Here is a 12,828-nt window from a genome sequence, read left to right on the forward strand (position 1 = left end):
CTCAAAACTCGACAAAAAAATAAAACGATCAGTGGACCGTGTAGAGAATCTAAAACTGCATAAGAATCGTATAGACCAAAATTGGCGTTCACGTGCTCGTTTTTGAGAAAAAAGTTAAAAAAGCTCTCAAAATTCGAGATAAAAAAAAAAAAACCATCTACCAGGTAGCCAACGGTAAACGGTACAAGTATCGTACGGGCGAAAACGAGCGTTACCGTGCTCGTTTTCGAGTTATTGACGAAAAACAGCCTGGAGCGATCGGTCCGGCGGTCGACGCGCGAAAGTTTCTAAGTCCGCTCTGCTCCGAAACACCGCTCCGGCGTCAAAAATCGTCGTAGGACAAAAAATAGACACGCTATCTTGCAGGAAAAAATCCGGGGAACACGATGGCGTCGTCAAAAGTGCAGGTCGTCGAGCTCGTTTTCGAGAAAAAAAAAAAAAAATTCTCAAAATTCGACAAAAAAATAAAACGATCAGTGGACCGTGTAGAGAATATAAAACTGCATAAGAATCGTATAGACGAAAATTGGCGTTCACGTGCTCGTTTTTGTGGAAAAAATTAAAAAAGCTCTCAAACTTCGAGATAAAAAAAAAAAAAACCGTCTACCAGGTAGCCAACGGTAAACGGTACAAGTATCGTACGGGCGAAAACGAGCGTTACCGTGCTCGTTTTCGAGTTATTGACGAAAAACAGCCTGGAGCGATCGGTCCGGCGGTCGACGCGCGAAAGTTTCTAAGTCCGCTCTGCTCCGAATCATCGCTCCGGCGTCAAAAATCGTCGTAGGACAAAAAATCGCCACCCTATCTTGCAGGAAAAAATCCGGGGAACACGATGGCGTCGTCAAAAGTGCAGGTCGTCGAGCTCGTTTTCGAGAAAAAAAAAAAAAAATTCTCAAAACTCGACAAAAAAATAAAACGATCAGTGGACCGTGTAGAGAATCTAAAACTGCATAAGAATCGTATAGACCAAAATTGGCGTTCACGTGCTCGTTTTTGAGAAAAAAGTTAAAAAAGCTCTCAAAATTCGAGATAAAAAAAAAAAAAACCATCTACCAGGTAGCCAACGGTAAACGGTACAAGTATCGTACGGGCGAAAACGAGCGTTACCGTGCTCGTTTTCGAGTTATTGACGAAAAACAGCCTGGAGCGATCGGTCCGGCGGTCGACGCGCGAAAGTTTCTAAGTCCGCTCTGCTCCGAAACACCGCTCCGGCGTCAAAAATCGTCGTAGGACAAAAAATAGACACGCTATCTTGCAGGAAAAAATCCGGGGAACACGATGGCGTCGTCAAAAGTGCAGGTCGTCGAGCTCGTTTTCGAGAAAAAAAAAAAAAAATTCTCAAAATTCGACAAAAAAATAAAACGATCAGTGGACCGTGTAGAGAATATAAAACTGCATAAGAATCGTATAGACGAAAATTGGCGTTCACGTGCTCGTTTTTGTGGAAAAAATTAAAAAAGCTCTCAAACTTCGAGATAAAAAAAAAAAAAACCGTCTACCAGGTAGCCAACGGTAAACGGTACAAGTATCGTACGGGCGAAAACGAGCGTTACCGTGCTCGTTTTCGAGTTATTGACGAAAAACAGCCTGGAGCGATCGGTCCGGCGGTCGACGCGCGAAAGTTTCTAAGTCCGCTCTGCTCCGAATCATCGCTCCGGCGTCAAAAATCGTCGTAGGACAAAAAATCGCCACCCTATCTTGCAGGAAAAAATCCGGGGAACACGATGGCGTCGTCAAAAGTGCAGGTCGTCGAGCTCGTTTTCGAGAAAAAAAAAAAAAAATTCTCAAAATTCGACAAAAAAATAAAACGATCAGTGGACCGTGTAGAGAATATAAAACTGCATAAGAATCGTATAGACCAAAATTGGCGTTCACGTGCTCGTTTTTGAGAAAAAAGTTAAAAAAGCTCTCAAAATTCGAGATAAAAAAAAAAAAAACCATCTACCAGGTAGCCAACGGTAAACGGTACAAGTATCGTACGGGCGAAAACGAGCGTTACCGTGCTCGTTTTCGAGTTATTGACGAAAAACAGCCTGGAGCGATCGGTCCGGCGGTCGACGCGCGAAAGTTTCTAAGTCCGCTCTGCTCCGAAACACCGCTCCGGCGTCAAAAATCGTCGTAGGACAAAAAATAGACACGCTATCTTGCAGGAAAAAATCCGGGGAACACGATGGCGTCGTCAAAAGTGCAGGTCGTCGAGCTCGTTTTCGAGAAAAAAAAAAAAAAATTCTCAAAATTCGACAAAAAAATAAAACGATCAGTGGACCGTGTAGAGAATATAAAACTGCATAAGAATCGTATAGACCAAAATTGGCGTTCACGTGCTCGTTTTTGAGAAAAAAGTTAAAAAAGCTCTCAAAATTCGAGATAAAAAAAAAAAAAACCATCTACCAGGTAGCCAACGGTAAACGGTACAAGTATCGTACGGGCGAAAACGAGCGTTACCGTGCTCGTTTTCGAGTTATTGACGAAAAACAGCCTGGAGCGATCGGTCCGGCGGTCGACGCGCGAAAGTTTCTAAGTCCGCTCTGCTCCGAAACACCGCTCCGGCGTCAAAAATCGTCGTAGGACAAAAAATAGACACGCTATCTTGCAGGAAAAAATCCGGGGAACACGATGGCGTCGTCAAAAGTGCAGGTCGTCGAGCTCGTTTTCGAGAAAAAAAAAAAAAAATTCTCAAAATTCGACAAAAAAATAAAACGATCAGTGGACCGTGTAGAGAATATAAAACTGCATAAGAATCGTATAGACGAAAATTGGCGTTCACGTGCTCGTTTTTGTGGAAAAAATTAAAAAAGCTCTCAAACTTCGAGATAAAAAAAAAAAAAACCGTCTACCAGGTAGCCAACGGTAAACGGTACAAGTATCGTACGGGCGAAAACGAGCGTTACCGTGCTCGTTTTCGAGTTATTGACGAAAAACAGCCTGGAGCGATCGGTCCGGCGGTCGACGCGCGAAAGTTTCTAAGTCCGCTCTGCTCCGAATCATCGCTCCGGCGTCAAAAATCGTCGTAGGACAAAAAATCGCCACCCTATCTTGCAGGAAAAAATCCGGGGAACACGATGGCGTCGTCAAAAGTGCAGGTCGTCGAGCTCGTTTTCGAGAAAAAAAAAAAAAAATTCTCAAAATTCGACAAAAAAATAAAACGATCATTGGACCGTGTAGAGAATCTAAAACTGCATAAGAATCGTATAGACCAAAATTGGCCTTAACGTGCTGGTTTTCGAGTTATTGACGATAAGCCGGTATATATATGTCCGAGATAAAAAAAAAGATAGGGACAGTGGGAATCTCCTATACTATCACGGGCGTGTATTCTCCTACTAGTTTGATGGTTGCTGTTGCATAAACCACCGACTGTTTGGCCCGCCGTTTAACCGCGCGGTTTAAAATTGCAACACAATGTTGGTGTCGCTCCGGGGTGAAAAAATGGAAAAACGACATACTTTACGCATAGGGGCGGCTGATCTTAACATATTTTGTCATGTCACCACCCCAGTGACTCTAAGACGGATTTTGCCGTCGCACGTTTTTTTATTAAAAAGTTATTAGTATATAGAAGATTTCGTTAAGCAAAAAGACACGAATATGGGAGTAGGACAAAAAATCGCCAGCCTATCTTGCAGGAAAAAATCCGGGGAACACGATGGCGTCGTCAAAAGTGCAGGTCGTCGAGCTAGTTTTCGAGAAAAAAAAAAAAAAATTCTCAAAACTCGACAAAAAAATAAAACGATCAGTGGACCGTGTAGAGAATCTAAAACTGCATAAGAATCGTATAGACCAAAATTGGCGTTCACGTGCTCGTTTTTGAGAAAAAAGTTAAAAAAGCTCTCAAAATTCGAGATAAAAAAAAAAAAACCATCTACCAGGTAGCCAACGGTAAACGGTACAAGTATCGTACGGGCGAAAACGAGCGTTACCGTGCTCGTTTTCGAGTTATTGACGAAAAACAGCCTGGAGCGATCGGTCCGGCGGTCGACGCGCGAAAGTTTCCAAGTCCGCTTTGCTCCGAAACACCGCTCCGGCGTCAAAAATCGTCGTAGGACAAAAAATAGACACGCTATCTTGCAGGAAAAAATCCGGGGAACACGATGGCGTCGTCAAAAGTGCAGGTCGTCGAGCTCGTTTTCGAGAAAAAAAAAAAAAAATTCTCAAAATTCGACAAAAAAATAAAACGATCAGTGGACCGTGTAGAGAATATAAAACTGCATAAGAATCGTATAGACGAAAATTGGCGTTCACGTGCTCGTTTTTGTGGAAAAAATTAAAAAAGCTCTCAAACTTCGAGATAAAAAAAAAAAAAACCGTCTACCAGGTAGCCAACGGTAAACGGTACAAGTATCGTACGGGCGAAAACGAGCGTTACCGTGCTCGTTTTCGAGTTATTGACGAAAAACAGCCTGGAGCGATCGGTCCGGCGGTCGACGCGCGAAAGTTTCTAAGTCCGCTCTGCTCCGAATCATCGCTCCGGCGTCAAAAATCGTCGTAGGACAAAAAATCGCCACCCTATCTTGCAGGAAAAAATCCGGGGAACACGATGGCGTCGTCAAAAGTGCAGGTCGTCGAGCTCGTTTTCGAGAAAAAAAAAAAAAAATTCTCAAAATTCGACAAAAAAATAAAACGATCAGTGGACCGTGTAGAGAATATAAAACTGCATAAGAATCGTATAGACCAAAATTGGCGTTCACGTGCTCGTTTTTGAGAAAAAAGTTAAAAAAGCTCTCAAAATTCGAGATAAAAAAAAAAAAAACCATCTACCAGGTAGCCAACGGTAAACGGTACAAGTATCGTACGGGCGAAAACGAGCGTTACCGTGCTCGTTTTCGAGTTATTGACGAAAAACAGCCTGGAGCGATCGGTCCGGCGGTCGACGCGCGAAAGTTTCTAAGTCCGCTCTGCTCCGAAACACCGCTCCGGCGTCAAAAATCGTCGTAGGACAAAAAATAGACACGCTATCTTGCAGGAAAAAATCCGGGGAACACGATGGCGTCGTCAAAAGTGCAGGTCGTCGAGCTCGTTTTCGAGAAAAAAAAAAAAAAATTCTCAAAATTCGACAAAAAAATAAAACGATCAGTGGACCGTGTAGAGAATATAAAACTGCATAAGAATCGTATAGACGAAAATTGGCGTTCACGTGCTCGTTTTTGTGGAAAAAATTAAAAAAGCTCTCAAAATTCGAGATAAAAAAAAAAAAAACCATCTACCAGGTAGCCAACGGTAAACGGTACAAGTATCGTACGGGCGAAAACGAGCGTTACCGTGCTCGTTTTCGAGTTATTGACGAAAAACAGCCTGGAGCGATCGGTCCGGCGGTCGACGCGCGAAAGTTTCTAAGTCCGCTCTGCTCCGAAACACCGCTCCGGCGTCAAAAATCGTCGTAGGACAAAAAATAGACACGCTATCTTGCAGGAAAAAATCCGGGGAACACGATGGCGTCGTCAAAAGTGCAGGTCGTCGAGCTCGTTTTCGAGAAAAAAAAAACAAAATTCTCAAAATTCGACAAAAAAATAAAACGATCAGTGGACCGTGTAGAGAATATAAAACTGCATAAGAATCGTATAGACGAAAATTGGCGTTCACGTGCTCGTTTTTGTGGAAAAAATTAAAAAAGCTCTCAAACTTCGAGATAAAAAAAAAAAAAACCGTCTACCAGGTAGCCAACGGTAAACGGTACAAGTATCGTACGGGCGAAAACGAGCGTTACCGTGCTCGTTTTCGAGTTATTGACGAAAAACAGCCTGGAGCGATCGGTCCGGCGGTCGACGCGCGAAAGTTTCTAAGTCCGCTCTGCTCCGAAACACCGCTCCGGCGTCAAAAATCGTCGTAGGACAAAAAATCGCCACCCTATCTTGCAGGAAAAAATCCGGGGAACACGATGGCGTCGTCAAAAGTGCAGGTCGTCGAGCTAGTTTTCGAGAAAAAAAAAAAAAAATTCTCAAAACTCGACAAAAAAATAAAACGATCAGTGGACCGTGTAGAGAATCTAAAACTGCATAAGAATCGTATAGACCAAAATTGGCGTTCACGTGCTCGTTTTTGAGAAAAAAGTTAAAAAAGCTCTCAAAATTCGAGATAAAAAAAAAAAAAACCATCTACCAGGTAGCCAACGGTAAACGGTACAAGTATCGTACGGGCGAAAACGAGCGTTACCGTGCTCGTTTTCGAGTTATTGACGAAAAACAGCCTGGAGCGATCGGTCCGGCGGTCGACGCGCGAAAGTTTCTAAGTCCGCTCTGCTCCGAAACACCGCTCCGGCGTCAAAAATCGTCGTAGGACAAAAAATAGACACGCTATCTTGCAGGAAAAAATCCGGGGAACACGATGGCGTCGTCAAAAGTGCAGGTCGTCGAGCTCGTTTTCGAGAAAAAAAAAAAAAAATTCTCAAAATTCGACAAAAAAATAAAACGATCAGTGGACCGTGTAGAGAATATAAAACTGCATAAGAATCGTATAGACGAAAATTGGCGTTCACGTGCTCGTTTTTGTGGAAAAAATTAAAAAAGCTCTCAAACTTCGAGATAAAAAAAAAAAAAACCGTCTACCAGGTAGCCAACGGTAAACGGTACAAGTATCGTACGGGCGAAAACGAGCGTTACCGTGCTCGTTTTCGAGTTATTGACGAAAAACAGCCTGGAGCGATCGGTCCGGCGGTCGACGCGCGAAAGTTTCTAAGTCCGCTCTGCTCCGAATCATCGCTCCGGCGTCAAAAATCGTCGTAGGACAAAAAATCGCCACCCTATCTTGCAGGAAAAAATCCGGGGAACACGATGGCGTCGTCAAAAGTGCAGGTCGTCGAGCTCGTTTTCGAGAAAAAAAAAAAAAAATTCTCAAAATTCGACAAAAAAATAAAACGATCAGTGGACCGTGTAGAGAATATAAAACTGCATAAGAATCGTATAGACCAAAATTGGCGTTCACGTGCTCGTTTTTGAGAAAAAAGTTAAAAAAGCTCTCAAAATTCGAGATAAAAAAAAAAAAAACCATCTACCAGGTAGCCAACGGTAAACGGTACAAGTATCGTACGGGCGAAAACGAGCGTTACCGTGCTCGTTTTCGAGTTATTGACGAAAAACAGCCTGGAGCGATCGGTCCGGCGGTCGACGCGCGAAAGTTTCTAAGTCCGCTCTGCTCCGAAACACCGCTCCGGCGTCAAAAATCGTCGTAGGACAAAAAATAGACACGCTATCTTGCAGGAAAAAATCCGGGGAACACGATGGCGTCGTCAAAAGTGCAGGTCGTCGAGCTCGTTTTCGAGAAAAAAAAAAAAAAATTCTCAAAATTCGACAAAAAAATAAAACGATCAGTGGACCGTGTAGAGAATATAAAACTGCATAAGAATCGTATAGACCAAAATTGGCGTTCACGTGCTCGTTTTTGAGAAAAAAGTTAAAAAAGCTCTCAAAATTCGAGATAAAAAAAAAAAAAACCATCTACCAGGTAGCCAACGGTAAACGGTACAAGTATCGTACGGGCGAAAACGAGCGTTACCGTGCTCGTTTTCGAGTTATTGACGAAAAACAGCCTGGAGCGATCGGTCCGGCGGTCGACGCGCGAAAGTTTCTAAGTCCGCTCTGCTCCGAAACACCGCTCCGGCGTCAAAAATCGTCGTAGGACAAAAAATAGACACGCTATCTTGCAGGAAAAAATCCGGGGAACACGATGGCGTCGTCAAGAGTGCAGGTCGTCGAGCTCGTTTTCGAGAAAAAAAAAAAAAAATTCTCAAAATTCGACAAAAAAATAAAACGATCAGTGGACCGTGTAGAGAATATAAAACTGCATAAGAATCGTATAGACGAAAATTGGCGTTCACGTGCTCGTTTTTGTGGAAAAAATTAAAAAAGCTCTCAAACTTCGAGATAAAAAAAAAAAAAACCGTCTACCAGGTAGCCAACGGTAAACGGTACAAGTATCGTACGGGCGAAAACGAGCGTTACCGTGCTCGTTTTCGAGTTATTGACGAAAAACAGCCTGGAGCGATCGGTCCGGCGGTCGACGCGCGAAAGTTTCTAAGTCCGCTCTGCTCCGAATCATCGCTCCGGCGTCAAAAATCGTCGTAGGACAAAAAATCGCCACCCTATCTTGCAGGAAAAAATCCGGGGAACACGATGGCGTCGTCAAAAGTGCAGGTCGTCGAGCTCGTTTTCGAGAAAAAAAAAAAAAAATTCTCAAAATTCGACAAAAAAATAAAACGATCATTGGACCGTGTAGAGAATCTAAAACTGCATAAGAATCGTATAGACCAAAATTGGCGTTCACGTGCTCGTTTTTGAGAAAAAAGTTAAAAAAGCTCTCAAAATTCGAGATAAAAAAAAAAAAAACCATCTACCAGGTAGCCAACGGTAAACGGTACAAGTATCGTACGGGCGAAAACGAGCGTTACCGTGCTCGTTTTCGAGTTATTGACGAAAAACAGCCTGGAGCGATCGGTCCGGCGGTCGACGCGCGAAAGTTTCTAAGTCCGCTCTGCTCCGAAACACCGCTCCGGCGTCAAAAATCGTCGTAGGACAAAAAATAGACACGCTATCTTGCAGGAAAAAATCCGGGGAACACGATGGCGTCGTCAAAAGTGCAGGTCGTCGAGCTCGTTTTCGAGAAAAAAAAAAAAAAATTCTCAAAATTCGACAAAAAAATAAAACGATCAGTGGACCGTGTAGAGAATATAAAACTGCATAAGAATCGTATAGACGAAAATTGGCGTTCACGTGCTCGTTTTTGTGGAAAAAATTAAAAAAGCTCTCAAACTTCGAGATAAAAAAAAAAAAAACCGTCTACCAGGTAGCCAACGGTAAACGGTACAAGTATCGTACGGGCGAAAACGAGCGTTACCGTGCTCGTTTTCGAGTTATTGACGAAAAACAGCCTGGAGCGATCGGTCCGGCGGTCGACGCGCGAAAGTTTCTAAGTCCGCTCTGCTCCGAATCATCGCTCCGGCGTCAAAAATCGTCGTAGGACAAAAAATCGCCACCCTATCTTGCAGGAAAAAATCCGGGGAACACGATGGCGTCGTCAAAAGTGCAGGTCGTCGAGCTCGTTTTCGAGAAAAAAAAAAAAAAATTCTCAAAATTCGACAAAAAAATAAAACGATCAGTGGACCGTGTAGAGAATATAAAACTGCATAAGAATCGTATAGACGAAAATTGGCGTTCACGTGCTCGTTTTTGTGGAAAAAATTAAAAAAGCTCTCAAACTTCGAGATAAAAAAAAAAAAAACCGTCTACCAGGTAGCCAACGGTAAACGGTACAAGTATCGTACGGGCGAAAACGAGCGTTACCGTGCTCGTTTTCGAGTTATTGACGAAAAACAGCCTGGAGCGATCGGTCCGGCGGTCGACGCGCGAAAGTTTCTAAGTCCGCTCTGCTCCGAATCATCGCTCCGGCGTCAAAAATCGTCGTAGGACAAAAAATCGCCACCCTATCTTGCAGGAAAAAATCCGGGGAACACGATGGCGTCGTCAAAAGTGCAGGTCGTCGAGCTCGTTTTCGAGAAAAAAAAAAAAAAATTCTCAAAATTCGACAAAAAAATAAAACGATCAGTGGACCGTGTAGAGAATCTAAAACTGCATAAGAATCGTATAGACCAAAATTGGCGTTCACGTGCTCGTTTTTGAGAAAAAAGTTAAAAAAGCTCTCAAAATTCGAGATAAAAAAAAAAAAAACCATCTACCAGGTAGCCAACGGTAAACGGTACAAGTATCGTACGGGCGAAAACGAGCGTTACCGTGCTCGTTTTCGAGTTATTGACGAAAAACAGCCTGGAGCGATCGGTCCGGCGGTCGACGCGCGAAAGTTTCTAAGTCCGCTCTGCTCCGAAACACCGCTCCGGCGTCAAAAATCGTCGTAGGACAAAAAATAGACACGCTATCTTGCAGGAAAAAATCCGGGGAACACGATGGCGTCGTCAAAAGTGCAGGTCGTCGAGCTCGTTTTCGAGAAAAAAAAAAAAAAATTCTCAAAATTCGACAAAAAAATAAAACGATCAGTGGACCGTGTAGAGAATATAAAACTGCATAAGAATCGTATAGACGAAAATTGGCGTTCACGTGCTCGTTTTTGTGGAAAAAATTAAAAAAGCTCTCAAAATTCGAGATAAAAAAAAAAAAAACCATCTACCAGGTAGCCATCGGTAAACGGTACAAGTATCGTACGGGCGAAAACGAGCGTTACCGTGCTCGTTTTCGAGTTATTGACGAAAAACAGCCTGGAGCGATCGGTCCGGCGGTCGACGCGCGAAAGTTTCTAAGTCCGCTCTGCTCCGAAACACCGCTCCGGCGTCAAAAATCGTCGTAGGACAAAAAATAGACACGCTATCTTGCAGGAAAAAATCCGGGGAACACGATGGCGTCGTCAAAAGTGCAGGTCGTCGAGCTCGTTTTCGAGAAAAAAAAAAAAAAATTCTCAAAATTCGACAAAAAAATAAAACGATCAGTGGACCGTGTAGAGAATATAAAACTGCATAAGAATCGTATAGACGAAAATTGGCGTTCACGTGCTCGTTTTTGTGGAAAAAATTAAAAAAGCTCTCAAAATTCGAGATAAAAAAAAAAAAAACCATCTACCAGGTAGCCATCGGTAAACGGTACAAGTATCGTACGGGCGAAAACGAGCGTTACCGTGCTCGTTTTCGAGTTATTGACGAAAAACAGCCTGGAGCGATCGGTCCGGCGGTCGACGCGCGAAAGTTTCTAAGTCCGCTCTGCTCCGAATCATCGCTCCGGCGTCAAAAATCGTCGTAGGACAAAAAATCGCCACCCTATCTTGCAGGAAAAAATCCGGGGAACACGATGGCGTCGTCAAAAGTGCAGGTCGTCGAGCTCGTTTTCGAGAAAAAAAAAAAAAAATTCTCAAAATTCGACAAAAAAATAAAACGATCATTGGACCGTGTAGAGAATCTAAAACTGCATAAGAATCGTATAGACCAAAATTGGCCTTAACGTGCTGGTTTTCGAGTTATTGACGATAAGCCGGTATATATATGTCCGAGATAAAAAAAAAGATAGGGACAGTGGGAATCTCCTATACTATCACGGGCGTGTATTCTCCTACTAGTTTGATGGTTGCTGTTGCATAAACCACCGACTGTTTGGCCCGCCGTTTAACCGCGCGGTTTAAAATTGCAACACAATGTTGGTGTCGCTCCGGGGTGAAAAAATGGAAAAACGACATACTTTACGCATAGGGGCGGCTGATCTTAACATATTTTGTCATGTCACCACCCCAGTGACTCTAAGACGGATTTTGCCGTCGCACGTTTTTTTATTAAAAAGTTATTAGTATATAGAAGATTTCGTTAAGCAAAAAGACACGAATATGGGAGTAGGACAAAAAATCGCCAGCCTATCTTGCAGGAAAAAATCCGGGGAACACGATGGCGTCGTCAAAAGTGCAGGTCGTCGAGCTAGTTTTCGAGAAAAAAAAAAAAAAATTCTCAAAACTCGACAAAAAAATAAAACGATCAGTGGACCGTGTAGAGAATCTAAAACTGCATAAGAATCGTATAGACCAAAATTGGCGTTCACGTGCTCGTTTTTGAGAAAAAAGTTAAAAAAGCTCTCAAAATTCGAGATAAAAAAAAAAAAACCATCTACCAGGTAGCCAACGGTAAACGGTACAAGTATCGTACGGGCGAAAACGAGCGTTACCGTGCTCGTTTTCGAGTTATTGACGAAAAACAGCCTGGAGCGATCGGTCCGGCGGTCGACGCGCGAAAGTTTCTAAGTCCGCTCTGCTCCGAAACACCGCTCCGGCGTCAAAAATCGTCGTAGGACAAAAAATAGACACGCTATCTTGCAGGAAAAAATCCGGGGAACACGATGGCGTCGTCAAAAGTGCAGGTCGTCGAGCTCGTTTTCGAGAAAAAAAAAAAAAAATTCTCAAAATTCGACAAAAAAATAAAACGATCAGTGGACCGTGTAGAGAATATAAAACTGCATAAGAATCGTATAGACGAAAATTGGCGTTCACGTGCTCGTTTTTGTGGAAAAAATTAAAAAAGCTCTCAAACTTCGAGATAAAAAAAAAAAAAACCGTCTACCAGGTAGCCAACGGTAAACGGTACAAGTATCGTACGGGCGAAAACGAGCGTTACCGTGCTCGTTTTCGAGTTATTGACGAAAAACAGCCTGGAGCGATCGGTCCGGCGGTCGACGCGCGAAAGTTTCTAAGTCCGCTCTGCTCCGAATCATCGCTCCGGCGTCAAAAATCGTCGTAGGACAAAAAATCGCCACCCTATCTTGCAGGAAAAAATCCGGGGAACACGATGGCGTCGTCAAAAGTGCAGGTCGTCGAGCTCGTTTTCGAGAAAAAAAAAAAAAAATTCTCAAAATTCGACAAAAAAATAAAACGATCAGTGGACCGTGTAGAGAATATAAAACTGCATAAGAATCGTATAGACCAAAATTGGCGTTCACGTGCTCGTTTTTGAGAAAAAAGTTAAAAAAGCTCTCAAAATTCGAGATAAAAAAAAAAAAAACCATCTACCAGGTAGCCAACGGTAAACGGTACAAGTATCGTACGGGCGAAAACGAGCGTTACCGTGCTCGTTTTCGAGTTATTGACGAAAAACAGCCTGGAGCGATCGGTCCGGCGGTCGACGCGCGAAAGTTTCTAAGTCCGCTCTGCTCCGAATCATCGCTCCGGCGTCAAAAATCGTCGTAGGACAAAAAATCGCCACCCTATCTTGCAGGAAAAAATCCGGGGAACACGATGGCGTCGTCAAAAGTGCAGGTCGTCGAGCTCGTTTTCGAGAAAAAAAAAAAAAAATTCTCAAAATTCGACAAAAAAATAAAACGATCAGTGGACCGTGTAGAGAATATAAAACTGCATAAGAAT

Source organism: Colletes latitarsis, unplaced genomic scaffold (assembly GCF_051014445.1).
Source record: "Colletes latitarsis isolate SP2378_abdomen unplaced genomic scaffold, iyColLati1 scaffold0064, whole genome shotgun sequence".
Lineage (NCBI taxonomy): Eukaryota > Metazoa > Arthropoda > Insecta > Hymenoptera > Colletidae > Colletes > Colletes latitarsis.